The sequence below is a fragment of the Bubalus kerabau genome, chromosome 6, assembly GCF_029407905.1.
Source record: "Bubalus kerabau isolate K-KA32 ecotype Philippines breed swamp buffalo chromosome 6, PCC_UOA_SB_1v2, whole genome shotgun sequence".
Taxonomy (NCBI): Eukaryota; Metazoa; Chordata; class Mammalia; order Artiodactyla; family Bovidae; genus Bubalus; species Bubalus kerabau.
This window is the reverse complement of record NC_073629.1, coordinates 2942963-2970937: the sequence shown is the minus strand read 5'-3', so window position 1 is coordinate 2970937 and position 27975 is coordinate 2942963. Positions and strand designations below refer to the sequence as shown.

Genomic DNA, 27975 nt, shown 5'->3' with positions numbered 1-27975 from the left:
TACAGTTGAAGTCTGGTCTTCATATTCATATCTGTGCTATCAAGAGTCTCTGATTTGTCTCCATGAAAATGGTGACACCATTCACCAAACTACCCTTCACCCTGACTCCAGAATTTTCCCTGAAAAACAAGTGAGCAAAAGATTTCATGCACCTGATTATGAAAGTAATTCTATTCATGGTAGAAAATGCAGGACCTCAGAGTTGGAAGAAATTGCTAAGGGTGCTTAATTTGATCTCTCACTTTACACTATGGAACCTACTTTATGACTATTCTTTCCAATGGGGATTTTCCATTGAGAGAAAACTCTCCACTCCCTGAGATAGCCAGGCAGTACTTTCCATCTTTGGGAAAGTATTCAAGATACAATTAAGAAGAAAATATAAGTGTGTGGTCCAGTTAATGCAAAGGTTCTAAAATAGGAAGGAGGTGGCCTTCCAGAGAAAAAGAAGCAAGATCAATGGGACTGCAGAGTTGGGGTTAAGGCAAGGCAAGAGAGGCAGGCTGGGGATAGAACATACAATCATAATCCAGGGTTAGGAGATAGAAGGTTATTCAAGTTGCAGAGAAAGTCACTGGAAGGAAGATTTTAGGTAGGAGGGTAACAGGATCTGAGCTATGCATTGGAAAGATCATTATGACAGCCCTATAGAACGTGGACATGGGAGGGGGACATGGCCTGTTTGGAAATGGGGAGACCTGTTAAGAGGCTACTGTAACCTGTTAGGAGGCTGAGTAACCGGGCGAGAGATGATGGTGATTTGGATCAGGGCTACAGGATGAAGACAGATATGGGTTCCAGATGTATTTTGGAGAGAGAGCAGAAGGGATTTCCAATATATTGAAAGTGGAAACTTTGGGTCTGAGCAGCTGTGTGAAAGATGGTATACTTTGGTGAGATGGCAAAGACAGGGTGAAGAGCAGAGTTGGGTGGGGGTAGGATGCCCTGATGTTTTAATCATTATCCCGGCCAAATCTTGCATAATAACCTCCTCGTCTTCAGCTTCCCGGCCTCCACCCCTACTCCAGGGGGAAATCCTTGTTCCACCCGCTTTGCTCATGGAAGCATCTCTCTTCAGCCTTTCCACTACTGAATTTGATCCTTTACTGAATTAAGGAGCCACCACTGCTGTTCATTTCTAGAGCCTCTAAAGTGGGGTTTGTGCAGAGCAAGTGTGTCCCCTCTTGGAACATAGGGTGACCACTGTTTCTGGAAACCCCACAGACACCCTCCCACTTGCTGCTCCAGATAAACACACCATGGGATAATTAAAATAACAAGGTAACCCTGCAAACACTTGTGCCCCCCCCCAGGGTATACTTTCATTTCGTGACATCATAAGACAAGACAGATAAGGCAATAGGTGCCCACAGTTAAGTTTAGGTTACTGTTTACACTAACACTAATCAGAATTCTGGAGCCTGTAGGCCTAGTGTAACCCTTTTATATAGAATACTCCCCAATTTTCCATGAATATCTCATCCTGTGTATGCTACTCTAATCCCTTCCAAACTTTGGCCCAGTAATTCCCCTTATGAAAAATAGTCATAGTAGCTAATATGCTTTGAGTGTTCATTCCGATGCTAAGCATGTTACATGGATTATCAATTCATTTCCATGAAAAGTCATGAAGATCAAGTACCGTTCTTTTCACCATTTTACAACGAACGTGACTGGAGCTTAGAAAAGTTAAGTTACTTGCTCAAGGTCAAACAGCTGGGGGGTCACGGAGCCAGAACTTGGACCCCATTCTGTCCTCAAAGCCACAGAAAAGTTGTTAAACATAAAGATATTCATTGCTACATTATTTATAGTGATGAAGAATGGAAGTAAAACATCTGATAATCTGGGAAGGGTGAACTAAATTATGTAAAACGTATGATAGAATAGTTTTCAGCATTTAAAATCATGAGTTGGAAGTAAATATTATATTGTAATATGAAGTAAATATTATGAAAGTGAGAGTGAAGTCGCTCAGTCATGTTTGACTCTTTGTGACCCCATGGACTGTAGCCTACCAGACTTCTCTGTCCATGGAATTTTCCAGGCAAGGATACTGGAGTGGGTTGCCATTTCCTTCTCCAGGGGATCTTCCTGACCTAGGGATTGAACCCAGGTCTCCTGCATTGTAGGCAGACACTTTACCCCTCTGAGCCACCAGGGAAGCCCTTATGAAATAAAATATTATGAAGAAAATCTATTATATCATAACTTAAAAAACAATTTATATAACCATACTTAGTGTTGGGCAACATTTAAAAAATATCTGTCCTCATATGTACACTTTGATAAAGGAAAGGCATACACTGAAATCTCAATAGTGCTTTATCCCCAGGGTGATTGGATTATGGGTGATTTTAGTTTGTCTTTTCTATATTTTCCACAATTTATATAGGGGCTTCCTTGGTAGCTCAGATGGTAAAGAATCTGCCTACAATGAAGGAGACCCTGGTTTGATTCCTGGGTCAAGAAGATCCCCTGGAGAAGGGATAGGCTACCCACTCCAGTATTCTTGGGCTTCCCGGATGGCTCAGCTGGTAAAGAATCCAGCTGCAATGTGAGAGACCTAGGTTCAATCCCTGGGTTGGGAAGATGCTCTGGAGAAGGGAATAGCTACCAACTCCAGTATTCTGGCCTGGAAAACTCCATGGACTGTGTAGTCTATGGGGTTGCAAAGAGTCGGAAATGACTGAATGACTTTTATATATTTTCCATAGTTTATATAATCACCATCAATATGAGTACCTACCACGTACAAGGGCAACAAATACATCATTTAATTCTCATATCAACACTATGATTTGACGTTAACAGGTAACTTGCCACAGTCCACAAGTAAGAGGTGACATAATTTTAAATTATATTTTAAATTAAATTTCATATTTAAATTAAAATTTTAATTTTAATTTAGACTGAAATCAGAGCACAAGACATGAACTGTTATTATATGCTGTCTCTAAATTACGTTTATGGTCAGGACAATAAAACCACAAATGAGAAATGACACCAATGGGAGCTAACTAACCGTATAAAGAGAATGGTTGTGACACCTGGGTCGATTGGGACTTGCAATAACAAAAGTTGACTTGAGCTGGCCTTGAAAAATGGATTAATCTTTAATATTCCTTGAATAATTTAAAACATGATAAATCCTTCTTAGATATAATTTTTGTCAAGCTTTTGGCTGTTGAGGTGGAATGGGGTACTCCAGAAGAAATCTGAGGATCTTTTTGTTGGGGGCACAGGGCTTGGTCTTAACACAAGTTCAGTCTTTGACTAAAATTCATTATGGTGGCTTTTTTGTGGCAGTTTAGAGATGAATCAAAATCATATTCCACAAAGTCATTGACAAAACACCACAGGAGTGTGGAGGGTTCTAAGCTTTATTTAAATTAAACAGCAAATGTAAACATAGTTTCAAAATCAGGCTAAAAGTCCTCAACATTGTGACTCCAGTGGATAAAAATGTCTTAGATGTGGCTGAAAAAGTACTGCCTATACATAGAGTTTTGGGGAAAGTTATAAAGAAAATTTTATCTGTAAATATTCTTTGAGTTGTAAGTTATTTTTTTAATAATTATGAAAATGACTCATCCTACCAGTCCAGAAAGAATGGATAACTATTGCTGTCTTTTCCCACTTTATAGTCATATATGTCTATGCTGGTCATTTATCTAGAATTATACAGTTTCTACTTCCAGGTGAAATCTCTATGTTTGCCCACAGAATGCAGCATTATGCTCTGCTTAGCTGAGCTGTGTAATTCCTCAGCCAGGAATCATCAACATAAGAATCTAACATGTGCAGTGTATCATAAATACTTAAAAATGTGTATTGAGGAGATGAATGAATGAGGCACGTTTATAAAACATTTCATATACACCTTCACCCCTTCACACAGGCCATGGCCAGGGTTGCCAGTAGGTCAGTGGATGGTGATTCTGTGTCTTATGGTGCAAAATATCCTTCTACCTTTCTGGTTGCCTTTTATTATTTATCATGTTTACAGGTGGCTTGTTTGGTTAAGACAAAGCCTGTGCCAAAATACCCAATCTAGGAAGATACTGTTTGTTTTTGAATTTATTACTTATAGATAATGACTGAACTGGAACTGGTGCTCACTTCTCTAAGGCTGCAGCTCAATTACTCTTGGATAGATATCCATGGTGTTGCCCTGAAGAAAGTGTGAAGCAAGTGGTCTGGGGTCTATTCTTTAATCATGCTCTTGCCCTTCTTATATATGATAGTAAGTGTCATTCACAGAACTCCAGGGAGGGTGGCAAGGCCACCTGGGATTTTCCAGAAACCATATTTATGTTTTTTTCCTCCCCTCTGCAAGTCTTGTTTTTCCCTCTTTTTGCTCAACAGCTGTCTCCAGAGATGAAAGGGTTAGCTACTTCCTTAAAGTTCTGTTTAAAATTTTGTATAATAACAAGACATTGTACTCAAATAAAGTTTGAAGATCATCATTACCCATGCTTCTTTATCTTGCATCAGCAGTACATCCCATTCAATGAGTAATTTATGTATACTAACTCTTTTGTCACAACAAATCCTATTACGTATATGTAGTATTATTATCACCTCTGTCTTACAGATGAGGAAACCAATGTACAAAAAGATTAAACTCTAGGGGTCACATAGTAAGTGATGGAGCCCAGATTTGAATCCAGGTAGGCTAGTTGTAGTAGAGAAGGCAATGGCACCCCACTCCAGTACTCTTGCCTGGAAAGTCCCGTGGGCGGAGGAGCCTGGTAGGCTGCAGTCCATGGGGTCCCAAAGAGTCGGATACGACTGAGCGACTTAACTTTCATTTTTCACTTTCATGCATTGGAGAAGGAAATGGCAACCCACTCCAGTGTTCTTGCCTGGAGAAACCCAGGGAGGGGGGAGACTGGTGGGCTGCTGTCTATGGGGTTGCACAGAGTTGGACACGACTGAAGTAACTTAGCAGCAGTAGCAGCAGGCTAGTTGTAGAACCTTCACTTTTAACTTCCATGTTACACTGCCTCTTTTAGAGTTTTATTATAACATCTATGAGGATTATCCAAGTAAGTTTAGTTTCAGGTATGATATCTTTCTGTTGGTTAGCTAATGTGGAGTTGGCTGATTGGACTTGGCATAACTCCAACAGCAGCCTAACTGGGAAGTCACAGACAGGAAGACACATGAATAGGCATCTTGATTCTCTAGTTCTGAATTTATTTTCAGGAGAATAAGAAAAATAGACTTACATGTTAACCCTGCTGTCTCTTTTCTTTCCACAGTGAAGATCTGCTAGTAATCTTCTTTTTTAATTTGTCTCCCCCATTATTAGAAGTAGATCAGCCTTTCCAAGTGAGAAGTGTCCTGCCCCTCCTGGCTTGGATGGGTCTCATTCTGTTTGAAATACCTTCCTTTGATGTTTCAAGGTTGCCATATCCTCACTACATCCATGTTCAAAGGAGCTTGCTCAACAGTCTGCTTTGGCCTCTCCATTTTAAAACTCTCATGATGCATAGCTAGACACACTGACTTTAAAAAGTTTTGACATTGAGAATAAACAAGTGAGATGTGGATGAAATGTTAGGCCAAATAAAAATTCTTATTTAGAACCTTCTAAATAAAATTCTAATTTGCACATTTACCAACTTAAAATGGAAAGCTTGATCATGTGGCCAGAATGATATCTCAGAATCCAACAAAACTACAAAATGCCCATGCATAGACTTGGATTGATTGGCTTATGCCACTTCAATGAAAGTGCATTAAAAGGAAAACAAACAAAAAAGCAGAACAACAATATTACGGCCTTTCTTTGTTCCAGGTATTTCTACACTCAGTCTCCTCTTATTGTCATAATAATCAGATTTCATGCATGCTAAGTTGCTTCAGTTGTGTCCAACTCTTTGCAACTCTATGAACTATAGCACGCCAGGCTCCTCTGTCCTTGAGATTCTCCCAGGCAAGAATATTGAAGTGCGTTGACATGCTCTCTTCCAGGGGATCTTTTCAACCCAGGAATTGAACCTGTGTCTAAAGTCTCCTGCATTGGTAGGTGGGTTCTTTAAGCCCAATAATCAGATTAGGTAGGTATTACTGTCAACATATTACAGATGAAGAAAGTAACAATTATTGTTTAAGCAGCTGTTCAGACTTACAAACTTAGCTGAGGACAGGCAAGATTTGAACCTGGGTTTTTGACCTCTATTATAGTAATCTCTTGCATTCATAATTGTTCGAACAGTGTGCAAGCAAGTACCAAATTTTTCAAGTGGGTTTACTTAAAATGCTCTCCAATCAGATAGCATTTTTAGATGCAATTATTTTCCATGAAGAGTAGATTAATCAAATATAATCACTGGATAATCTACCTGATTAATCTTATCCTTCCCAACTTTAGATAAGCTTTGGTGGAACTCTCTTTGCCCATCAAACTGACTTTCATGATTAAATACAATGCCAGTGAACCGCTCTGCTTCAGAGAATCTATATTTGCTGAGCTCCTGATCTAGTGGAACATCTATGCTGCCTAGTTTTTTCTACCCTGTATAGTGGGATTCATGCCAGAAAGCCTTTGAGGCCTATTCTAATTAGCTTTCTTTGGAGACAATTATCTTGCCAATGTCTCCTTCTTTCATCAGTAATCCCAGTCCAGTCTCATCTTTGTCTAGTGCCTAATTTCCACTTGCCTATTCTAGTAACCTCCCTAATGGTCTCTATAAACTTTCATGCTATTACTTTTGTCCAAAAACTCCCATCCCCAATCCCAAATCATATGCTATACATATTGGAAAAGATTAAATTCCTTGCTCTGTATTTAATACTCAAATTTCTTGCTTTAAGAAAATTTTCTAGACGTATTGCTTTCTATTCTTGCTCAGGATACTTGTTCTAAGCAAACTGTTCTTTTTCTTTTCCCAGCACATGTCTTATAATGCCTTTCTCTCTGCCCCTTGCTACATGCTGGGCCTAAAGTGACTTCATCCCCTTCTTTGCTTGATGTCATCTTACAGCTTCCTGGCCCACTTTAGATTCTGCCCTCTTTGTGAGACCTTTCTTAGGCTTTGCAAGTCCAACTGCTCTTTTCTTCATTTTGGCTTCCCTAGCATTTTGAGTTTCTTACTACTATGCATTTGATAGTTTCAGCCTTAAATTATAGCTGTTTGTAAATATATGGCTCTATCTATATTCTATAACTTTCCTAAGGGAAGGACCTTTTCTTAATCATAGTTGTATCCTCTGCAAAGCTTAGCACAGCATCTTGCTATTATTATGTGTTAAGTAAATGCTTAATGACTTAAGTACATTCTAATAAATTTAGTTTCTGAGTGTGTGACATAGGTTATGAAACCATTAAAACTAGATGTTTAAGAAGGAAGAACTAAAATTATTTTTAGATTCTGCTGTCATATTGACAGAATGGTATGTTTGATCAGATGCCTTCTTTAATGTTACTCCTGAAACATCCAATATATTCATGCAAAGGAATTCACTGTAATCTGCTTCTTATTCTAGATGTCACACATTGCCCTTTACTTGATGATTATTTCAGCAGCCTTTGGATAAAAGCAGAATAATTTGCTCTAACCTGCATCCATTGCTGTGCTTTGCTTTGATCTTATTGGTTTGTAAAAAATATGATTTGTTCTCTCACAATAATAGAGTTGTCTTCTTGTTATTCAGTTGCTCAATCACATCCAACTCTTTGCAACTTCATGGACTGCAGCATGTCAGGCTTCCCTGTCCTTCACTGTCTCCTGGAGTTTGCTCAAACTCATATCCATTGAGTCGGTGATGCCATCCAAACATCTTATCCTCTGTTGTCCCCTTTTCCTTCTGCCTCCAAACTTTCCCAGTATCAGGGTCTTTTTCTAATGAGTGGACTCTTTCTATCAGGTGGCCAAAGTTTTGGAGCTTCAGCTTCAGCATGAGTCTTTCAAATGAATATTCAGGGTTGATTTCTTTATAATTGACTGCTTTTATCTCCTTGCAGTCCAAGGAATTCTCAAGAGTCTTCTCCAACACTACAGTTTGAAAGCACCAATTCTTTGGCGCTCAGCCTTCTTTATGGTCCAACTCTCACATCCATACATGACCACTGGAGAAACCATAGCTTTGACTCTATGGACCTTTGTCAACAAAGGAATGTCTCTGGTTTTTAATATAACTGTCTAAGTTTGTCATAGATTTTCTTCCAAGGAGCAACTGTCTTTAATTTCATGGTTGCAGTTACAGACTGCAGTGATTTTGGAGTCGAAGAAAATAAAGTCTCTCACTGTTTACATTGTTTCTCCATCTATTTGCCATGAAGTGATGGGACTGGATGTTATGATCTTAGTCTTCTGAATGTTGAGTTTTAAGCCAACTTTTTCACTCTTTTCATTCACCCTCATCAAGAGATTTTTTAGTTACTCTTCACTTTCTGCCATAAGGGTGGTGTCATCTGCATATCTAAGGTTATTGATATTTCTCCTGGCAATCTTGATTCCAGCTTGTGCTTCATCCAGCCCAGCATTTTGCATGATGTACTCTGCATAGAAGTTAAATAAGCAGGGTGACAATATACAGCCTTAATGTAGTCCTTTCCCAATTTTGAACCAGTCCATTGTTCCATGCTCGGTTCTAACTGTTGCTTCTTGATTTGCATATAGGTTTCTCAGGAGGCAAGTGAGGTAGTCTGGTATTCCCATCTCTTTAAGAATGAGCTACACAGTCAAAAGCTTTAGTATAATCAATGAAGCAGATATTTTTCTGGAATTCTCTTGCTTTTTCTATGATCCAGTGGATGTTGACAGTTTGATCTCTGGTTCCTCTGCCTTTTCTAAATTGAGCTTATATATCTGGAAGTTCTCAAGTCACATATCGTTGAAGCCTAGCTTGAAGAATTTTGAGGATTACCTTGCTAGCATATGAAATGAGTGCGATTGTGCTGTAGTTTGAATATTCTTTGGCATTACCCTTCTTTGGGATTGGAATGAAAACTGACTTTTTCCAGTCCTGTGGCCATTGCTGAGTTTTCCCAATTTGCTGGCATATTGAGTGCAGCACTTTAACAGCATCATCTTTGAGGATTGAAATAGCTCAGCTGGAATTCTGTCATCTCCACTAGCTTTGTTTGTAGTGATGCTTCCTAAGGCCCACTTGAATTTTCACTCCAGGATGTCTGGCTGTAGGTGATAGACCACAGCATCATGATTATCTGGGTCATTAAGATCTTTTATGTATATGGTCCTTCTGTGTATTCTTGGCACCTCTTCTTAATATTCTTCTGCTTCTGTTAGGTCCATACCATTTCTATCTTTTTTTTTTTTTTTTTTTAATTTTATTTTATTTTTAAACTTTACATAACTGTATTAGATTTGCCAAATATCAAAATGAATCCGCCACAGGTTTACATGTGTTCCCCATCCTGAACCCTCCTCCCTCCTCCCTCCCCATTCCATCCCTCTGGGTCGTCCCAGTGCACCAGCCCCAAGCATCCAGTATCGTGCATCGAACCTGGACTGGCAACTCGTTTCATACATGATATTTTACATGTTTCAATGCCATTCTCCCAAATCTTCCCACCCTCTCCCTCTCCCACAGAGTCCATAAGACTGTTCTATACCATCTTTGCATGAAATGTTCCCTGAAGAGATCTCTAGTCTTTCCCATTGTATTGTTTTCTTCTATTTCTTTGCAATATTCATTTAGGAATGAAGTGAAAGTCACTTGGTCGTATCCATCTCTTTGCAACCGCATGAACTATACAGTCCATGGAATTATCCAGGCTAGAATACTGGAGTGGGTAGCATTTCCCTTCTCCAGGAGATCTTCCCAACCCAGGAATCAAACCTAGGAAGGCTTTCTTATCTTTCTTTGCTCCTCTTTGTAACTCTGCCTTCAGATGGGTATATCTTTCCTGTTCTTTGCCTTTCACTTCTCTTCTTTTTTCAGCTATTTGTAATGCCTCCTCAGATGACTATTTTGCCTTTTTGTGTTTCTTGTTCTTGGAGATAGTTTTGATCACTGCCTCCTGTACAATGCTGAGAACCTTCGTCCATATTTCTTCAGGCACTCTATCTATCAGACTAATCACTTGAATTTACTTGTCACTTTCACTGTATAATTGTAAAGGATTTGTTTTAGGTCATACCTGAATGCCCTAGTGGTTTTTTCTACTTTTTTCAATTAAAGTCTGAATTTTGCAATAATCTGACTGGAATTCAGATCATGAACTATCTCCTGGAGCTTGCTCAAATTATATCCATTAGTTGATGATGCTATCTAACCATTTCATCCTCTGCCACCTGCTTCTATTTTTGCCTTCAATATTTCCCAGCATCGGGATCTTTTGCCAATGAGTCATCTCTTGGGATCAGGTGGCTAAAGTATTGGAGCTTCAGCATCAGTCTTTCCAATGAATATTCAGGGTTGATTTATTTTGGGATTGATTGGTTTGATCTCCTTGCAATCCAAGGGACTCTCAAGAGTCTTCTCCAGCACCACAATTTGAAAGCATCAATTCTTCAGTGCTCAGCCTTCTTTATGGTCCAACTCTCACATCTGTACATGACTACTAAAAAAGACATAGTGTTGATTATACAGACATTTGTCAGCCAGGAGAAATATCAATAACCTCAGACCTCAGATACACAGATGACACCATCCTTATGGCAGAAAGTGAAGAAGAACTAAAGAGCCTCTTGATGAAAGTGAAAGAGGAGAGTGAAAAAGTTGGCTTAAAACTCAACATTCAGAAAACAAAGATCATGGCATCTGGTCCCATCACTTCATGGCAAATAGATGGGGAAACAATGGAAACAGTGAAAGACTATTTTTAGGGGCTCCAAAATCACTGCAGATGGTAACTGCAGCCATGAAATTAAAAGAAGAAAAGCTATGACCAACCTAGATAGCATATTAATAAGAAGAGACATTACTTTGCCAATAAAGCTTCGTCTAGTCAAAGCTATGGCTTTTCCAGTAGTCATGTATGTACGTGAGAGTTGGACCATAAAGAAAGCTTAACGCTGATGAATCGATGCTTTTAAACTTTGGTGTTGGAGAAGACTCTTGAGAGTCCCTTGGACTGCAAGGAGATCCAACCAGTCCATCCCAAAGGAAATCAGTCCTGAATATTCATTGGAAGGACTGGTGCTGAAGCTGAAACTCCAATACTTTGGACACCTGATGCAAAGAACTCATTGGAAAAGACCCTGATGCTGGGGAAAATGAAGGTGGGAGGAGAAGGGAACGACAGAAGATGAGATGGTTGGATGGCATCACCAATGCAATGGACATGAGTTTGGGTAGTCTCTGGGAGTTGGTGATGGACAGGGAAACCTGGCATGCTCCAGTCCATGGGGGTCACAAAGAGCAGGGTATGACTGAGTAACTGAAATGAACTGAACTGAACTTGTCAGCAAAGTGATGTCTCTGCTTTTTAATATGCTGTTTAGGTTTTTCATGGCTTTCCTTCCAAGGTGCTAACGTCTTTTAATTTTGTGGCTCCTGTCACTGTCTGCAGTGATTTTGGAGCCCAAGAAAATAAATCTGTCACTGTTTCCACTCCCCCCCCCCATATATTTGTCATGAAGTGAAGGGACTGGATGCCATGATCTTAATTTTTTGAATGTTGTGTTTTAAGCCAATTTTTTCATTCTCTTCTTTCATCCTCATCAAGAGTCTCTTTGGTTCCTTTTCAGTTTCTGCCATCAGAGAGGTATCATCTGCTTATCTGAGGTTGTTGATATTTCTCTGGGCAATCTTGATTCCACCTTGTTATTCATCCAGCCATGGTTTCTCCTTGATATTCTCAATAAAGTGAGAGAATCCTATTATATAAACCATCAGTGAGCTACAATTTATGTCACCAAGTTGATTACCTCAATGCTCACCTTTTGCTTTTTTCCAAAATTTTTAATTTTTTTATATTTTTTAGTTACTAAAAAGAAAGCTTGTACAAATGATAATGTATATATCATTTATACACATTTATTATATATTTTGTATATGGTACATATATCAGCAATGGGAAAACTCCAAAGGACGACAAACTTTGAAAGATAGTAATAGCATTTTTAGTGCAAAATGATCTTAAATTGAATGTGAAAATGCTATGCAAATCATTTATAAAATTAATTTATAGTCTTTTTGCCAAATTGTGCCAGACTGAAGTCAAGAGAAAAGTGTCCTTCAGTAAGGCATGTATTATGTTTGCATTATGTAACTCACCAGTTTGGTCCTAGGCTAATGAATGAAGAGGCACATGGACAAGTTGAAATGTGTTCTGAGAACAATAGTGAAAATGACACAGCTCTTACAAATATGAAAAAGAGGTTACCAAAGTGGATTAAAGAGCAATGAAAGGGCTTCCCTTGAGCAAAGTTTTCAAAGTTGTACCTCTGTTGGCAACCAGCTTCCTTCTCCAGCCCAGTAGTCGGATATGTCTTTCCAACATCAGGTACTCACCAACAGGTGGTGAGCCATCATCTCCCCTGCACAGTCCCTCTTGGATTGGACATTGACCTCTTCTCTATTGAGACTTCACACACTAAACCCTACCCTTCCCCTTCTTTTGTCTGTGATCATGTGACACTTGCTTGTGACTATTATCTCTGTCTCGGTGGGCTTTCATCTTTTGTGCATTGGTGATTAGAATCAGGTAAAGGTTATTTACCCTGCACTCTGAAAAGTACACATACACCCCCCACCCCGCCAAAGCTTTACATGTAATTTTTGGAGTTCACAGACTCCCTGATCCCAGTCCATGGTATCTAAGCTTATAATTTCTTCTCTATACTATAAACTCTAATTGAGCACAGATTTTACTTTAATCATATTTGTATTCCCATGAACATGGCATGTCATAAATATCAATATTGGTGACAGCTTGATGAGCTAACAAGAATAAGAAATTTGGGCAATTATTTTGGAGAAGAAGAAGGGAAGATCTGCTTAATTAGTTATAAGAATTTCTATTACATTAGCTTTTATGGCTGTTGGTCTCTAGTATCATTGAGTATACATAAAGGAGAAAAAGGATTACTTCTACTAATTTAATTTGACATTTGAGCCAGCTATGAAAGAAGCCTTCCAGTAGAAAAGTTGGTGCCTTCATGTTGACGTAGGTTTAAAAAGCAGGTGAACTTCTCTGGATTGCTTTTAGAGCAGAGTTCTACATGGTGGAACAGAGGAGCATGAAGGCAAGGGAGCTGGGTGACTGAAGGACCAACCTGGGGATTCCACCATGGATATTACCTTCACATACTTGGGCTCTGCAAAGCACCAAACTTCAGAATGGACTCTCTGTCCCTGAGAGCTTAAAGCCCTAATCTGAATCCAAACACCAGGCTGAATAGGTTCCCAAATCAAATGCACACTATGTAACCACAAATACAGTGGAGGCATGGGGAGAAATCCACTTGGAGGGGTGAGGTAGGGGCTAGATTTACAGGAGTTTGATGACAGGGACTTGGAAGTTTGGTCCTGGCAACAAGGAAAAGAAGATAACAGGGAATAATAGGAAGAAAAAGGCATCTGCTGCAGTCACAACTTGGTAAATTTCCACTTGCAATTAACTTCTCCAGCTCAAAGTCTATCCTCAAGGTTAGGAGGAAAGAAAATCATTCCAAACACCCAAGTTAAAAAATTATTTTTTTTAAAGGAGAAAGAGGATTACTCCTACTAGTTTAATTTAACATTTGAGCCAACTATAAAGGAAGCTGTCCAGTGGTAAGGATTTTGCCAATGTTGTTCCAGGGCTTACATTTTCCCAGAAGCATTGTACTGTGTATAATGCAACCAAAGAATGAGTGGGGTCTCAAAGAGAGAATGTTGTTGGCAACTCTTTCCTTGTTTTTCCTTCTCATTTCCTCTCTAGTTTTTTCTTCCTCTCTTCACCATCTTTTTATTTCTTCCCCTTCCAAGTGCTTTTTTGTTACTTTTCTAAGTGTGTGGTTAATTGGAAATAGAAACAAGCTGGTGCTTCTGCCAATTGTATGGCTCAGGGAAAGTCACTTCATCTCTTTAGTCATGTTTTATCATCTGCCCAGTAAGGGCACTGAACTATTCTAAGTTGTGATTGTCTCTGTGTGTGTTAGTTGCTTAGTCATGATTGACTCTTTGCAACCCTTTGGACTGTAGCCTGCCAGGCTCCTCTGTCCATGGGATTTTTCAGGCAAGAGTACCGGAGTGGGGTGCCATTTCCTTCTCCATGTGATGGTCTGTGGATGGCTAGTACTTACCTTCCCTTTCTCTCTTCTCATTTCTCTTATCTCACCTTTTGGGCCCAGCAGGGCTAACATATTTTTATGACTATTAGGGTATAACTTTAGTAATAATAATAACTATGCTAGGTTGTATTTTCCAAAGATGGCCACCACCATACACCACACCCACATGATCTCATTATACACCATGCCATTGATATCCTCATATTAGGTGGTGATGTCTATGTCCCTTTCCCTTGAATTTTGGAGGAACTTGTGACTGCTTTGACCAGAAGACAAAGAAAGTAATGCTGTGCCAGTTTCTGGGCCAACATCTTCAGAAACTCTCAATTTCCAATTCCTGTCTTTTGGGATACTGAGTCATGAAAGCCAGCCACCATGCTGGGAGAAACCAAGTACCCACTCAGAGAGGCCCTGTGTGGGTGTTCAGACCAATAGCTCCTGCTGAGTTCCCAGCCAATACCCAGCATAAACCGCCAGACCTGTGAGTGAAGAGGTCTTCAGATGATTCCAGCTTCCAGCTACTGAGTCACCCTTCACTTCCCAACCAAGGCTTCAGACATTGTGGAGTAGAGATAAGCTGTCTACATGACACATTTTCAAGTCCCTGATCCACAGAATCCAGAAGCATAATAAAATGGTTCTTGCTATATATCATTAAGTAAAGTGGTTTGTTAACACAACAGTGAATAACCAGAATGGTAACTAACCTTTACTGAATGTTTGCTGTGTGCCTAACACTATTCTAAAGGCTTAATTTAACCCTCAGAGCAATCTGATGAGGTAGGTACAGCTATTGCTGTCCTTCACTAAAGGGAAATTGCAGCATAGAGAAACTGAATAACTTGTTCATATTTACCCAGCTGGTAATCCAACAGAGGTGGTCAGCTCTGGGGTCCTATACACTTAATCATTATACTATTATACCACTCAAATACAGGATATTTTAGAAGATGCAAATATATTTCAACCATGGTTTTTATCTAGAGAAAATCATGGGATCAGATTGATGATCAGCCAAATAAAAAAGTTAGGGAAAGGGCTTCATAGATGTTAACTCATTTAAATATCAAAGGAATGCTGCCAGAGAGGCATGGTTATCTTCCTTCTCTTATAGATGAAGAAAGAAGATCCAAATAGGTTATAGATAACCTGCTGCTTTACACAGACAGGTGACTGGGGGAAGAGGCGTGTCGAAGTCTAAAGGCTGGCTTTTCCTGTTAAACTTCCCACCTTCCCACTAGGTCACATAAGGCGATAAGGACTGGAAAGATGAAGAAATAGGAGAATAACATAAAGAGTACATTCTTTCTTATTATAAAAGTCTTAATATTAATTAATTACTATAATGAAAATGAAACATCAGGTGACTAAGCTCCTTGAGGGATGACATTGTGCCTCACCTTTGATACCATAATTCCATAGAAGCATTTAATCAGTATTTGCTGGATGTATAAATGTGACTATTTTGTAGTTGTTCTATGCTAATGTAGATTCCTATTATTCATATTCATTATTTGTTTATTATTTATCATTCAAATTTGTTACCATTAAATTATTCAAACATTATTTGCCACATCTTAATAGTCTAACCCTGTTAGGAAACAGTTTTCAACAAGAAAAACAAGGTTCCTGCTCTCATGAAACTTAAAGTTTAGTTGACAAGCAAACAAAAAGTTGTTCTTGTGAGGAGCCTGGTAGGCTACACTCCATGGGGTCACAAAGAACAAGGGGTCTTTGTGACCATGTGATCATTGGACTGAGAGACTTCGCTTTTTCATTATAATATACACAAATTATATTTATAAAATATGATACTGACATTTAAGTTGAAGACTGAATGTCTACGAGATGCCTATGTAAAGTCTAGAAGGCAAAAAGCTCTAGGCACTGAAAACAACTCATGTGAAAACATCTTTAAGGGATGTAGGAAAGCTAGGGCTCTTAGAATTGGACACAAACTCAGAATGTTTGAGGAGCAGTAAGAAAGCAAGTGGGATGGAAAAAAACTGGGAGGAGTGGTATCAGGGTCAGAAGGATAGCAGGGGCTGGATCCTGCAGAGGCTGGATTTTATTCCGAGGATGGATATGGAGCCACTGGTGACTTCAAGCCAAGAGTGATGTGATTCGATTTACATTTAATAAAGTCACCAGATGCCGTGTGGAGAATGTATTGAAGGCGCCCAGGTGGAAACAGGAAGACCTGTCTTGAGGTCATTTTAGAGAATAGGCAAGAGAAACCGTGTTTGGGAGAGGGTGATGGCAGCAGTGATAGAGAGAGACAGAGGCTAGATACTGTTGAGAAGCAACCTCAATATAATCTGCAATTTTATTGGTTATGCGGGAATGAAAGGAATCCTGGAAGGCTTCTGGTTTGGGGTGAAGTACTTATGGGGATGAGGGTGCTATTGAATGAGGTAGAAAAGATGGTACCAATGAAGAGCAAGTTGGAGGAGAAAATAAGAGACATATGGTAAAAACATGCTCAAGAGACTAAACGAGTACTTAATGACAATGGCTGTCATTTAACTAAAGTATGATCATGTGTATGATAAACTATAGTCCTTAGAATGACCCCACGGGGCATTATTTAGCATCCACATTTTATTAATGACCTTACTGAGGCTGAGATTAAGGAAAGCATGAGAGACCACTCAGGTAAGAAGAGGAGAAGCCAGGATCAGAACTCATATTGCCTGACAGAAAGATTTTCATTAAACCACGTTCGTGAGTGCCTGCTCAGTCGCTTCAGTGGTGTCTGGGTCTTTGCGACCCTATGGACTGTAGCCCTTCAGGCTCCTCTGTCTGTCCTATTCACTGGGCATTAAACTACACTGCCTCCCAAGACCAGCATACACAGAGAGAGAGAGAGAGAGCGCGCTGGATTTGCTGTTTGTTGCTGTTCGTTCTGTGTAATCATTTGTAGTTCTGAACGATTATTCCAAGAGAAAAGTAAAGTGAAAGTTGCTCAGTTGTGTCTGACTCTTTGTGACCCCATGGACTATACAGTCCATGAAATTCTCCAGACAGGAATACTGGAGTGGGCAGCCTTTCCCTTCTCCAGGGGATCTTTCCAACTCAGGGATCAAACCCAGGTCTCCAGCATTGCAGGTGGATTCTTTACCAGTTGAGTCACAAGGGAAACCCATTCCAAGAGAGGTCATGTTCCATAAAGCTCAACCAAATCTGCTGGACACCAACTAATCACAAGCTTTGTGGAAGACTTCTTGGGGAATACACACGAAAAGGAGACAGGCCCTGCCCTCAAGGCACTGTAGAAGTGACAGAAGTTTCTTGAGCAAAAGAGTGAAATGCCTTAGCGTAAAGGAGGGAAATCCTAAAGGCAGGTGAGAGGAGTAGGGATTAGAAGACTTCTGAGAGGGAGGAGCATTTGAACTGGGTCTTGAAGGATGGGTGGAGGTTGAAGGAAAAATGGCACTCCAAACCAAAGAGACTGGCAAGGGCAGACGGGCATCAGCAAGTCACTGGTACACAGGAGCAGTGGACAGTCATGGCAAAGCCTGAGCACCATGGAGAGAAGCCCTCCGCCAGCTCAATCATTGTCTTCTTGGGTGACTTCTACAGGTTATTTAATCTTTTTGAGTCTCAGTATACTTTTCTGTAAAATATTGATAATAAGAGCATCTACTTCATAGGGTTCTTATGAACTATAAGTTGAAGGGCTTAACACAAGCCCTAATTCATAGGAGTGTTACAATTCACCTGTGGATAATTGTAGGGGAAGGAAAGTCAGAAAGCTGGAACCAAATCTTGGAGGGCCTTAAGTGCCATATTAAACATTTCAACTTTATCTGTAGCCCACAGAAATTCCATCAAAAGTTTATGAGCCAGGACTGACATGAGTACAGTTAGCCTTTTTATTAGCAGATTCTACATCTGTGGATTCAGCCAATTGAAGGTGATGGAAAATATTTTGGGGAAAAATTCCATAAAGTTCCAAAAAATAAAACTTGAATTTGCTCCAACTATTTACATAGCATTTACAGACTATTTACAGCTTTTTATATAGCATTTATATTGTGTTAGGTATTACAGGTAATCTAGACATGATTTAGAGCATATGGGAGGATGTGGCTAAGTTATATACAAGTATTACATCATTTTATACAAGGGGCTTGAGCATCCATGGGTTTTGCTATCCATGGGGAATCCCAGAACCAACCCACCACCTCTCCCTTCCCCCCTACCCCCAAGATACCAAGGGAGGACTGTAATCTTCCAAAGATAATTCCGGCTTATATATGTAAAGAGATAGGAAGCAAGTGACCTATTAGAATGCAAACAAGTTGCCTAAGTGTACAAAAGGTGTGAATGTCTATTTTATACCTTGTATTTTCTTTCCTTCACAAATGTTATAAATATAAATTCAAGTGAGTCAAAGGCTGACTTAACATGTTCTAAAGGTCTGTGACTAGATATGTTTACTAAGGAATATATTTTAATTTTTCTAGAAATATTTCAACAGTGGAAATCTATGTAGTATAGAAGATTCACAGTAAGACTGGGATTCATTGAATAAGACAAATTCCTATTCAAATGTTTTTCCAAAGTAGAAATAAGAAAATAAGTCACTCTCTTGTTCAGAAATGAGGACAAAATGATATTAACAGGGCCAAATAGAAAATGTCTTTCTTGGTTTCACTGAACAAGCAGATTAACTCAGTAATGATCCCCCAACCCACGCAAAAAACTTTACCTCAGGTTGCCCTTAAAAGGAGTTAAACACAAAGATGAACAAAGTAATAAACATTTTCTTTTGAACTTAAGAAAATTTGTTTCTTTTGCCACAGTTGTTCTTTCAAAGAATTAATTTTTTAACCTGAGTTAGTGAGGTTATCTGTTCATAAGTATTTTGTGAGCAACTTCAGTAATAGCTTAAGGAAAATTGAGTTAGCAAAAATTAAGTAAACTGATTTAAGAAAACAATATTTGATATATGCAAAGAAATACACAAAAGCTGTTTGCTTTCTTTGGGTGTCACAGAGTCGAAGTAAGTGTTCTGAGTTCGAGAATTTATAGAATCACCAAAGCTGAGAAAGTTGTGAACAGAGGAAAGAATTACTGCCAAGACGTGTACCTGTTTGACCTAATGACAATGATTAGACTTAATATAGCACCTGAAATGAATGTTTATTTTCATTATTGTAACAGGTTTTGTTTTAAATCAAGCATTTACTGTCTTCTGTTACGTGCATCCTCACAATTTAGTCTCCTGTGCAGAAAAAAATCTGTGGCTTGATACATTCATCAGGCTGAGACCTAACCTTGGGTGAAAAATGAATCTTATACCTCATAAAATTCTACCAGTAATTTCTTGGTTTAATTTGAATGCAAAACATGCAAATTGTTCCAAGAGGACTGCCTTTGAACAACTGTATTGATATGTGGTGCCTGATTTGAAAGACTTCACCACTGCTTGAAATCACTGACTTTTATTGCCTTGATGAATATAAAGTCCCAACGGTGGTGACTTCTTTGCAGTCTGCTTATTTAGCACATACCTACACTTAAAAAAAAAATGTTTTCCTGTTTATTTGTCCTCTGTTATCACAGTAAGAATAATAACCTCTGTTTTACCACTCCATTTCTGTGTCTGCGATCTTAAAAAGCCTGATGGATCAATATGAGGCTTTTAATGTACTTTTTCTGCCTTTCTCATTATAGGTTTGCAGTCAGAATACTAAAATGTCATTGAGACACAGTCTCTTTCTAGTGTTTGGTTCCCAGGAAGTGCCTCCAAGGAAAATGAGGGTCCACACATGGTGTCTTTCAAGAAATAAAGCCATGGAGTTTCAGTTCCAACAATTCTATGGGACTCTTCTTCTCAGGCATTAGAGATTGTTAAGCAGATGTTTGTAGCATCCTCCTTGTGCATTCTAAAGTACTGTCTTTATTTGAATGTCTAATTCTCACTGTGAGGTGAGTAGATCAATAAACAAGTGTATTCCAGTGCACATAAGTGGTATTCTGGCAAATGGTCAACAACCGTTTCTGGGGGGCAGGGGATAGCCTTGATTTGTAGCATTTACTGATTTCTGAAAGTGAAAGTGGAGACTGAAAAATTTGGCTTAAAGCTCAGCATTCAGAAAATGAAGATCATGGCATCTGGTCCCATCACTTCATGGGAAATAGATGGGGAAACAGTAGAAACAGTGTCAGACTTTATTTTGGGGGGCTCCAAAATCACTGCAGATGGTGACTGCAGCCATGAAATTAAAAGATGCTTACTCCTTGGATGAAAAGTTATGATCAACCTAGATGGCATATTGAAAAGCAGAGACATTACTTTGCCAACAAAGGTCCGTCTAGTCAAGGCTATGGTTTTTCCTGTGGTCATGTATGGATGTGAGAGTTGGACTGTGAAGAAAGCTGAGCGCCGAAGAATTGATGCTTTTGAACTGTGGTGTTGGAGAAGACTCTTGAGAGTCCCTTGGACTGCAAGGAGATCCAACCAGTCCATTCTGAAGGAGATCAGCCCTGGGATTTCTTTGGAAGGAATGATGCTGAAGCTGAGACTCCAGTACTTTGGCCACCTCATGCGAAGAATTGATTCATTAGAAAAGACTCTCATGCTGGGAGGGATTGGGGGCAGGAGGAGAAGGAGACGACAGAGGATGAGATGGCTGGATGGCATCACTGACTTGATGGATGTGAGTCTGAGTGAATTCCGGGAGTTGGTGATGGACAGGGAGGCCTGGCGTGCTGCGATTCATGGGGTCGCAAAGAGTCAGACACGACTGAGCGACTGAACTGAACTGAACTGAACTGAAGGTATAAATAATGCCACCAAGACCAGTTTCAAGCTACCAAATTATACCGTTGAATATGGAATTGGAAAAAAGATGCATAGCAGTACATAATTATGTAGCATGGTACAAATACAGTAGATATGAAAAAACCTCATTAGTATGGATAATAGTAAAATGTAGCAAAATGAGTAGGAAGTGATGGGGGCTGACTTTTTATTATCTTTGTTTTTAATAATATTCTTTTAGTTGTAAGTTTGCATAACTTTTACTAGTAACTGTGTTTAACAGTAGGTTTGCAAAATTCCTTATGGGTCTGACAAGCTGATTTCAATGAGCTGATGCACATGCTTTTCTGATCAAAAATTACCTTTTCCTAAATAAATGATCACTTCTACAATGCCTCTGGCCCTTAGTGGAAAAATCCCTGCAGCCATTTCCTGGAAAGTTGGTTATATTTACAGAAAGCAAAGTCAGTTGTGGTAGCAGGCGAGGCTCATGATTCAGAGCACACCATCTGGGCTCAGCGCTGGGAAGGCTTCAGGCAGAACGGCTATAACTGAGTTAGCACTGTTGTGTAGTTGCTCAGTTGTGTCCAACTCTTTGCATCCCCATGGACTGTAGCCTGCCAGGCTCCTCTGACCATGGAATTTTCCAGGCAAGCATACTGGAATGAGTTGCCATGCCCTCCTCCAGAGGATCTTCCAGATGCAGGGATCAAACCCGGGTCTCTGGCTTGGCAGGCAGATTCTTTACCACTGAGCCACCAGGGAAGCCTCAGCTAGCACTAGTGTTCTTTTTTAAGAAAACAAGGACATTGTGTAATAGGGTTCAACAATTCTGCCTTGCAATTAAACTTGATGACATGAAATAGATTCAGTATGCCTATACCAATTACTTAACCTATTCTTTTAATGAAGATAGGGGAGGGAATTGGACTTTAGATAAGTAGTAAGTTTTTCACATTATTCTTGCTTTGAGTATATTGGTACCATTTGTTGAGGCAAACTATCTTTGGTAATGTGCTCATTCATGCATTCATTCTTCACATACTTATTGGCTCCCTGTGGCAGGCAAGGTGAGGCATGAGGCATAGTTTGTTTAAGGAAAAACAAACCAGTCTCCTTTGCCCTGGGAATCACAGTCTAGTGAAGAGATAGTTATATATATAAATCAAAATTCAGCAAATTATCATTTTATTACAGAAATTAATTAAGTGAGCCATAGGGATGAACAACTGATTGGGACTCTTCATAAACTTGCTGCTTGGATGAAGGACTGGGGCCCCCCTGCTTGAACAATGTGACCCTGGAGGACTGACTGTGGAGAATCCAAGTAAGTCTCAATGTTCTTGGGATGGAACACAGTGCACATCCAACCTGGAACTCACCAAAGCAAGAATCTACTGGGAGCTGGAAACTGTGTTCCTTGTGGGGGTTAGAAAGATGAATAGGAACAATTCCTGGCTTTCAAAGTTTATGACAAAGAAGTAAGACATGGGTACAGACCATTATGGGACAAGGCAGAGATTACTTAGGCTGCACCAGGTGTCCTGGAGGTGCTGTGGGCACACAGGTTGGATGCGGAAAGAGCAGCCCTAAAGCAGGAAATGGCCCTGGAACAGGAGACTGCAACTCACAGCTGGGCAAGTCTTCGAGCTCCAAATCTATGAGAAGAAACTAAATGAGATTGTAAAATCTCACTAAAGATTTTTAACCATAGGAATACCTTCAAGAAAATGGTTATGCAGGATTAACTTTCTCTGGAATCTGGGAAATAAACTGGGTGACCTCTATTAGGTTCCAATCCAGTCCTCTGGTTTCAGGAAAAGGTGGAAGGAGAGGGCCAAGTAACACCTGTACTTGTTTTTTTGTTCTCAGGCAAAGGTGTACAGCATGAGAAAGCATCCTGATTTTTCTTCTACTGGCCAATGAGATGTTGTGGTGGAAGCTGAGAGGAAGCAAAGTCATCTGCTTCTGACAATTATGGACTGCAGTGGCCACCACACTGATCTCATTTGCCATTTCAGTTTTCCCAGGTATGTAACTTTCCCATTTCCAGGAACCCTAAGGGTGAATGGTCTACTTATTGGTTAAGTAGAGTGGATTTAAAAATCTTTTGATAATGGCAAATTATAATTCATTAATCCAAATAATACAATTAGAAGAAAACCTAACTTCTCTCAGTTTTTAAGTTTTATAAAGGAAAAGCATGTTATCATCAGAATGTCTGAGGTCAAGTCAATAGCACTTACATCTCAATAGAAGAGGGGCATCTATTTTACCCATGTTTCCAGGCCACATCTGGAGTGCTGTGCTCTGTTCTGGCATCCTCTCCAAGAGGAATGGCAACTGAAGTGAAGATAATTAAAGGAGAACAACCAGCATGATAAGCAGTCAGGCAAATACAGCATGAATGTTCATAATCCATTGAAGCTGTTTAGCCTGGAGAATACTTGTTGGGGGAAGAACAGCAGCATGAACACCATCTTTGACTATAATATGATCATCATATAAAAGATGGAGCCAATGCTGTGTGTGTTCTTGTTGGGCAGAAAGAGACTTGAAAGGCAAAAGTTACAGTGGGAGACTTAGCTCCAAAGAAGAAAATTACCAAAAAGAAATGGTCCTAAAATGAAGTGATCTGCCTTGTGAAGTAGTGAGTTTCCCAATTCTGGTGGTGTTTAAGCAGAAGCTAATAACCATGAATGAGGAGTTTTTAGATCAGTGGATCTCAAACTATGATAAAGTAGGAATTGCCTAGGGACTTTGTTCAAGCACATTACTAGTTCTAGCTCCCAGAGATTATGATTCAGTGTGTTTGGAGTGGGGCCCATAGATTTGCCTTTGACAATGTTCCCAGGGGATGCTGCTGCTGCTAAGTGAGTGATAATTGCTCCAGTCATGTCCAACTCTTCGCCACCCCATGGACTGTAGCCTACCAGGCTCCTTTGTCCATGGAATTCTCCAGGGAGAATACTGGAGTGGGTTGCCATGCCCTCCTCCAGGGGATCCTCCTGACCCAAGGATCAAACCCACATCTCTCACATCTCCTATATTGGCAGATGGGTTCTTTACCACTTGTGCCACCATGTGCAGATATCAGAAAGATATTCATTAAAAACAAACTATAGGATGGTGTGCATTTGTGATGGCAGTTTTAGGAAAAAAACAATACTATGGCACACATGTGTATTCAACTTCAGGAAGATGCAATGACTATTAATAATGGCTTTCTCAAGGGATAAGGAGTGTGTGTGTGTGTGTGTGTGTGTGTGTGTGTGTGTGTGTGTGTGTGTTTGGGGGGTGCATATGTAAAATAATAGTGAAGCAAACTAGGCAGCAACAGGGATAATTAATTCGGTCTGTCACTTTGCCATCCTGACTGGCCTGGTTTAGAAATATTCCAACACCTGCAAAAAAGAATTGAGCAGGGAGTGAGGGAGGATCATATTAATAGAATGATTTAGATAGATGATTTAAATAATACAAATTTTCCAAATAGGTATTTAATATGCCACTCACTTTGAGGTCTGTGAACAATTTTTACATATGTATAGTTGCGCCCATTTAGTATGGTTGCTGCTGCTGCTAAGTCGCTTCAGTCGTGTCTAACTCTGTGCGACCCCATAGACGGCAGCCCACCTGGGATTCTCCAGGCAAGAACACTGGAGTGGGTTGCCATTTCCTTCTCCAATTCATGAAAGTGAAAAGTGAAAGTGAAGTCGCTCAGTATGGTTCAGTTCAGTTCAGTCGCTCAGTCGTGTCTGACTCTTTGCGACCCCATGAATCGCAGCACACCAGGCCTCCCTGTCCATCACCAACTCCCTGAGTTCACCCAGACTCATGTCCATCGAGTCAGTGATGCCATCCAGCCATCTCATCCTCTGTCGTCCCCTTCTCCTCCTGCCCCCAATCCCTCCCAGCATCAGAGTCTTTTCCAATGAGTCAACTCTTCGCATGAGGTGGCCAAAGTACTGGAGTTTCAGCTTTAGCATCATTTCTTCCAAAGAAATCCCAGGGCTGATCTCCTTCAGAATGGACTGGTTGGGTCTCCTTGGTCCAAGGGACTCTCAAGAGTCAGTATGGTTGCTGCTGCTGCTGCTGCTAAGTGTGTTCTCCAGGCAAGAGTACTGGAGTGGGTTGCCATTGCCTTCTTCACAGGTGCGTATCAGTTGTTGGAAATGCGTTAGGTAATTGCAGAATAATTGAGTCGTACACTGAGGGGCGCTAACGCACCAAGGGATTAATAACTCATCTGAACCAACGCGCCCTCTGCTGGACATTCTTAGAAAGTAACACCTATTTTAAAGCAACTGTGGAGAAGGCAATGGCACCCCACTCCAGTACTCTTGCCTGGAAAATCCCATGGATGGAAGAGTCTGGTGGGCTGCAGTCCATGGGGTCGCGAAGAGTCGGACACGACTGAGCGACTTCACCTTCACTTTTCACTTTCATGCTTTGGAGAAAGAAATGGCAACCCACTCCAGTGTTCTTGCCTGGAGAATCCCAGGGGCGGGGGAGCCTGGTGGGCTGCCGTCTCAGGAGTCGCACAGAGTCAGACACGACTGAAGCGACTTAGCAGCAGCGGCAGCAGTGTCTTCTCTATGGTCCAGATCATTCATTCATTCCAACAGTACTGATCACCTACCATGTGCCAGGTGCATATGTATCATCATACATGATATTTGAATGTCTGTTGTATGATTCTATTTACTTTTCTATATGTTTAAATATTTCTCTTTAAAAACTATCTATGTTAAGAGGAAAAAGGGTCAGAAAAATAATATGATAAAATTTCATATCTTAAATTCTGATGGTAGTTCTTTGGACCAATTAAATGAAGTCAAGGCATGTATTAGATAAGATATCAAACCATTTTAGAACTGGGTATGGCTTAATAAATTATTTAGTTTAACTCTGTTTTAGAGCCAAGAAAATTGAGGTTCATAGACATTAACAGCTAGTATAGAGGCAGGCAGAAAATTAGAAAAAAAAAAAAAGCCTGTACTAAAATTTCAGTCACCTTGTTAGTGGATTTGTCACATTCAACCTAATAATAACATAATAATCAAGTTGTGTGTGTGTGTCTGTATTTTTTGTGTTTAAGCAATGAGCACTGGTTTGACAGAAGAAGCACCCAATCCGTCTATATTGAGGCGTATATTTAAGGTTAATCCACACCAAAGTAAATAGCTGACATCAGAAGAATGGATGACGTCATCAGGTGGTGAATTGAGAAGAAAAAAAGAGGAAAGTTGATCTTAGCCCTTTGCAAGATGTAAGATTTGGGAGCTCCAGCTGAGAAAATGCTTGTACTGCTCCAGGGCTGGAAACTTGCAGAGTTCAGGGCACCCAGAGGACACAGGCACTGCTGGGGAATTTGATATGTAAAGGATGAAAGCCCTTGATCCTGAGAAGCCTGTAGATTAGCAGGAAACATATACTACATCAATCCAAAGACTGAAAAGTCCTGGTTTACTAAGGCCTTTTATAAAGAAGAACACACACTAGAGTTTGGGGAATAGTTGAAGGCATTTGTCTTTTTCAGCCCTTCTGCCAACTCACAGGCCACCATTTTCAGCAGGATTGCCAAAGGAGTGAGGAGGCTCTCCCAAGAGTAGGTAGTAGGTATTGAAGTGATGAGAAGGGGAGAAATTCTGGCTTATGCATAGTTTCTAAATTTTTCCATCCTTTACTTGGTGAAGTAGATCATATGGTTCTGTTTTTACTGAAGGTGTCAGAATGTCTTTGCCTTGACCCACAACTGCTTGACTACTCCAGTTTGAACACCCTCATTATTTTCCAAGTTCTGAGAATCACAGAGCCTGGATATTGGACCATGTGTGGGATGAAGTGTATTGCAATGGACACTGTCCTTTTCACTCACTTAATATCATCAAGTAGACTATGGAGGCATTTATGTTGAAGAATTGAGCAGAAAATAAATTATTTCTGTTTTTATTTCCATTACTCTAGGAAACAGATTGAAAAAGATATTGCTGCAATTTATGTCAAAGACTATCTGTCTGTCTTTCCTTGAAGAGTTTTAGAGTATTCCACCCTAAAATCCATTTTGAGTTTATTTTTGTGTGTGGCGTTAAAAAATGTTCTAATTTCATTTTTCACATGTAGCTGTCCAGTTTCCCCACACCACTTATTAGACAGACTGTCTTTTCTCCATTGTATAGTCTTGCCACCTTTGTTATAGATTAATGAACCACAGGTACGTGAGTTTATTTCTGGCCTTTTTATCATGTTACATTGATTTACTGGAAAAGACCTTGATGTTAGGGAAGATTAAGGCAATAGGAGAACAGGGTGACAGAGGATAAGATGGTTGGATAACATCACCAACTCAATGGACATGAGTTTGAACAAACTCCAGGAGATAGTGAAGGACAGGGAAGCTAGGCTTGCTGCAGTCCATGGGGTCTAAAAGAGTTGGACACTATTTAGCTAGTGAATAACAACAAATTGAACTGAGTTCGGTGCCAATACCATACTGTTTTGGTGATTGTCACTTTGTAGTATAGTCTGAAGCCAGGGAACCTGACTGCTCTAGTTCTGTCTTTTGTGTCTCCATACAAGTTTTAAGACTTTTTGTTCTAGTTTTGTGAAAAATGCCATTGGTAAAGGCTCTCCAGGTGACTCAGTGGTAAAGAATCTGACTGCCAATGCAGGACACATGGGATTGATACCTGTGTTGGGAAAATTCCCTGGAGAAGGAAATGGTAACCCACTCCAGCATTCTTGCCTGGGAAATCCCACTGACAGAGGAGGCTGGTGGGCTACAGTCCATGGGATTGCAGAGTCAAACTCGATTTAGTGACTAAGCATGCATGCACACCACTTGCAAATTGATAGGGATTGCGTTTAATCTGTAGACTGCCTTGGGAGGTACTGTCATTTTGACAATATTGATTCTTCCAACCTGAGGACATGGTATATCTTTCCATCTGGTTGGGTCATCTTCAATTTCTTTCATCAATATCTTATAGTTTTTGGAGTACA

The 27975-nt window shown here is 40.0% G+C and overlaps 1 long non-coding RNA gene across 1 annotated transcript in view; it reads left to right on the top strand.

Moving 5' to 3' along the window:
* Positions 1-27149, top strand: part of LOC129655905 (uncharacterized) — a 33680-nt gene extending 6531 nt beyond the window's left edge. Inside the window, exons 2-4 of the long non-coding RNA XR_008716130.1 lie at positions 22168-22297; positions 22843-23000; positions 26072-27149. This is a non-coding gene — a long non-coding RNA (uncharacterized LOC129655905). The remainder of the gene's footprint in view (positions 1-22167; positions 22298-22842; positions 23001-26071) is intronic.
* The last annotated feature ends 826 nt before the right edge of the window (positions 27150-27975 follow it).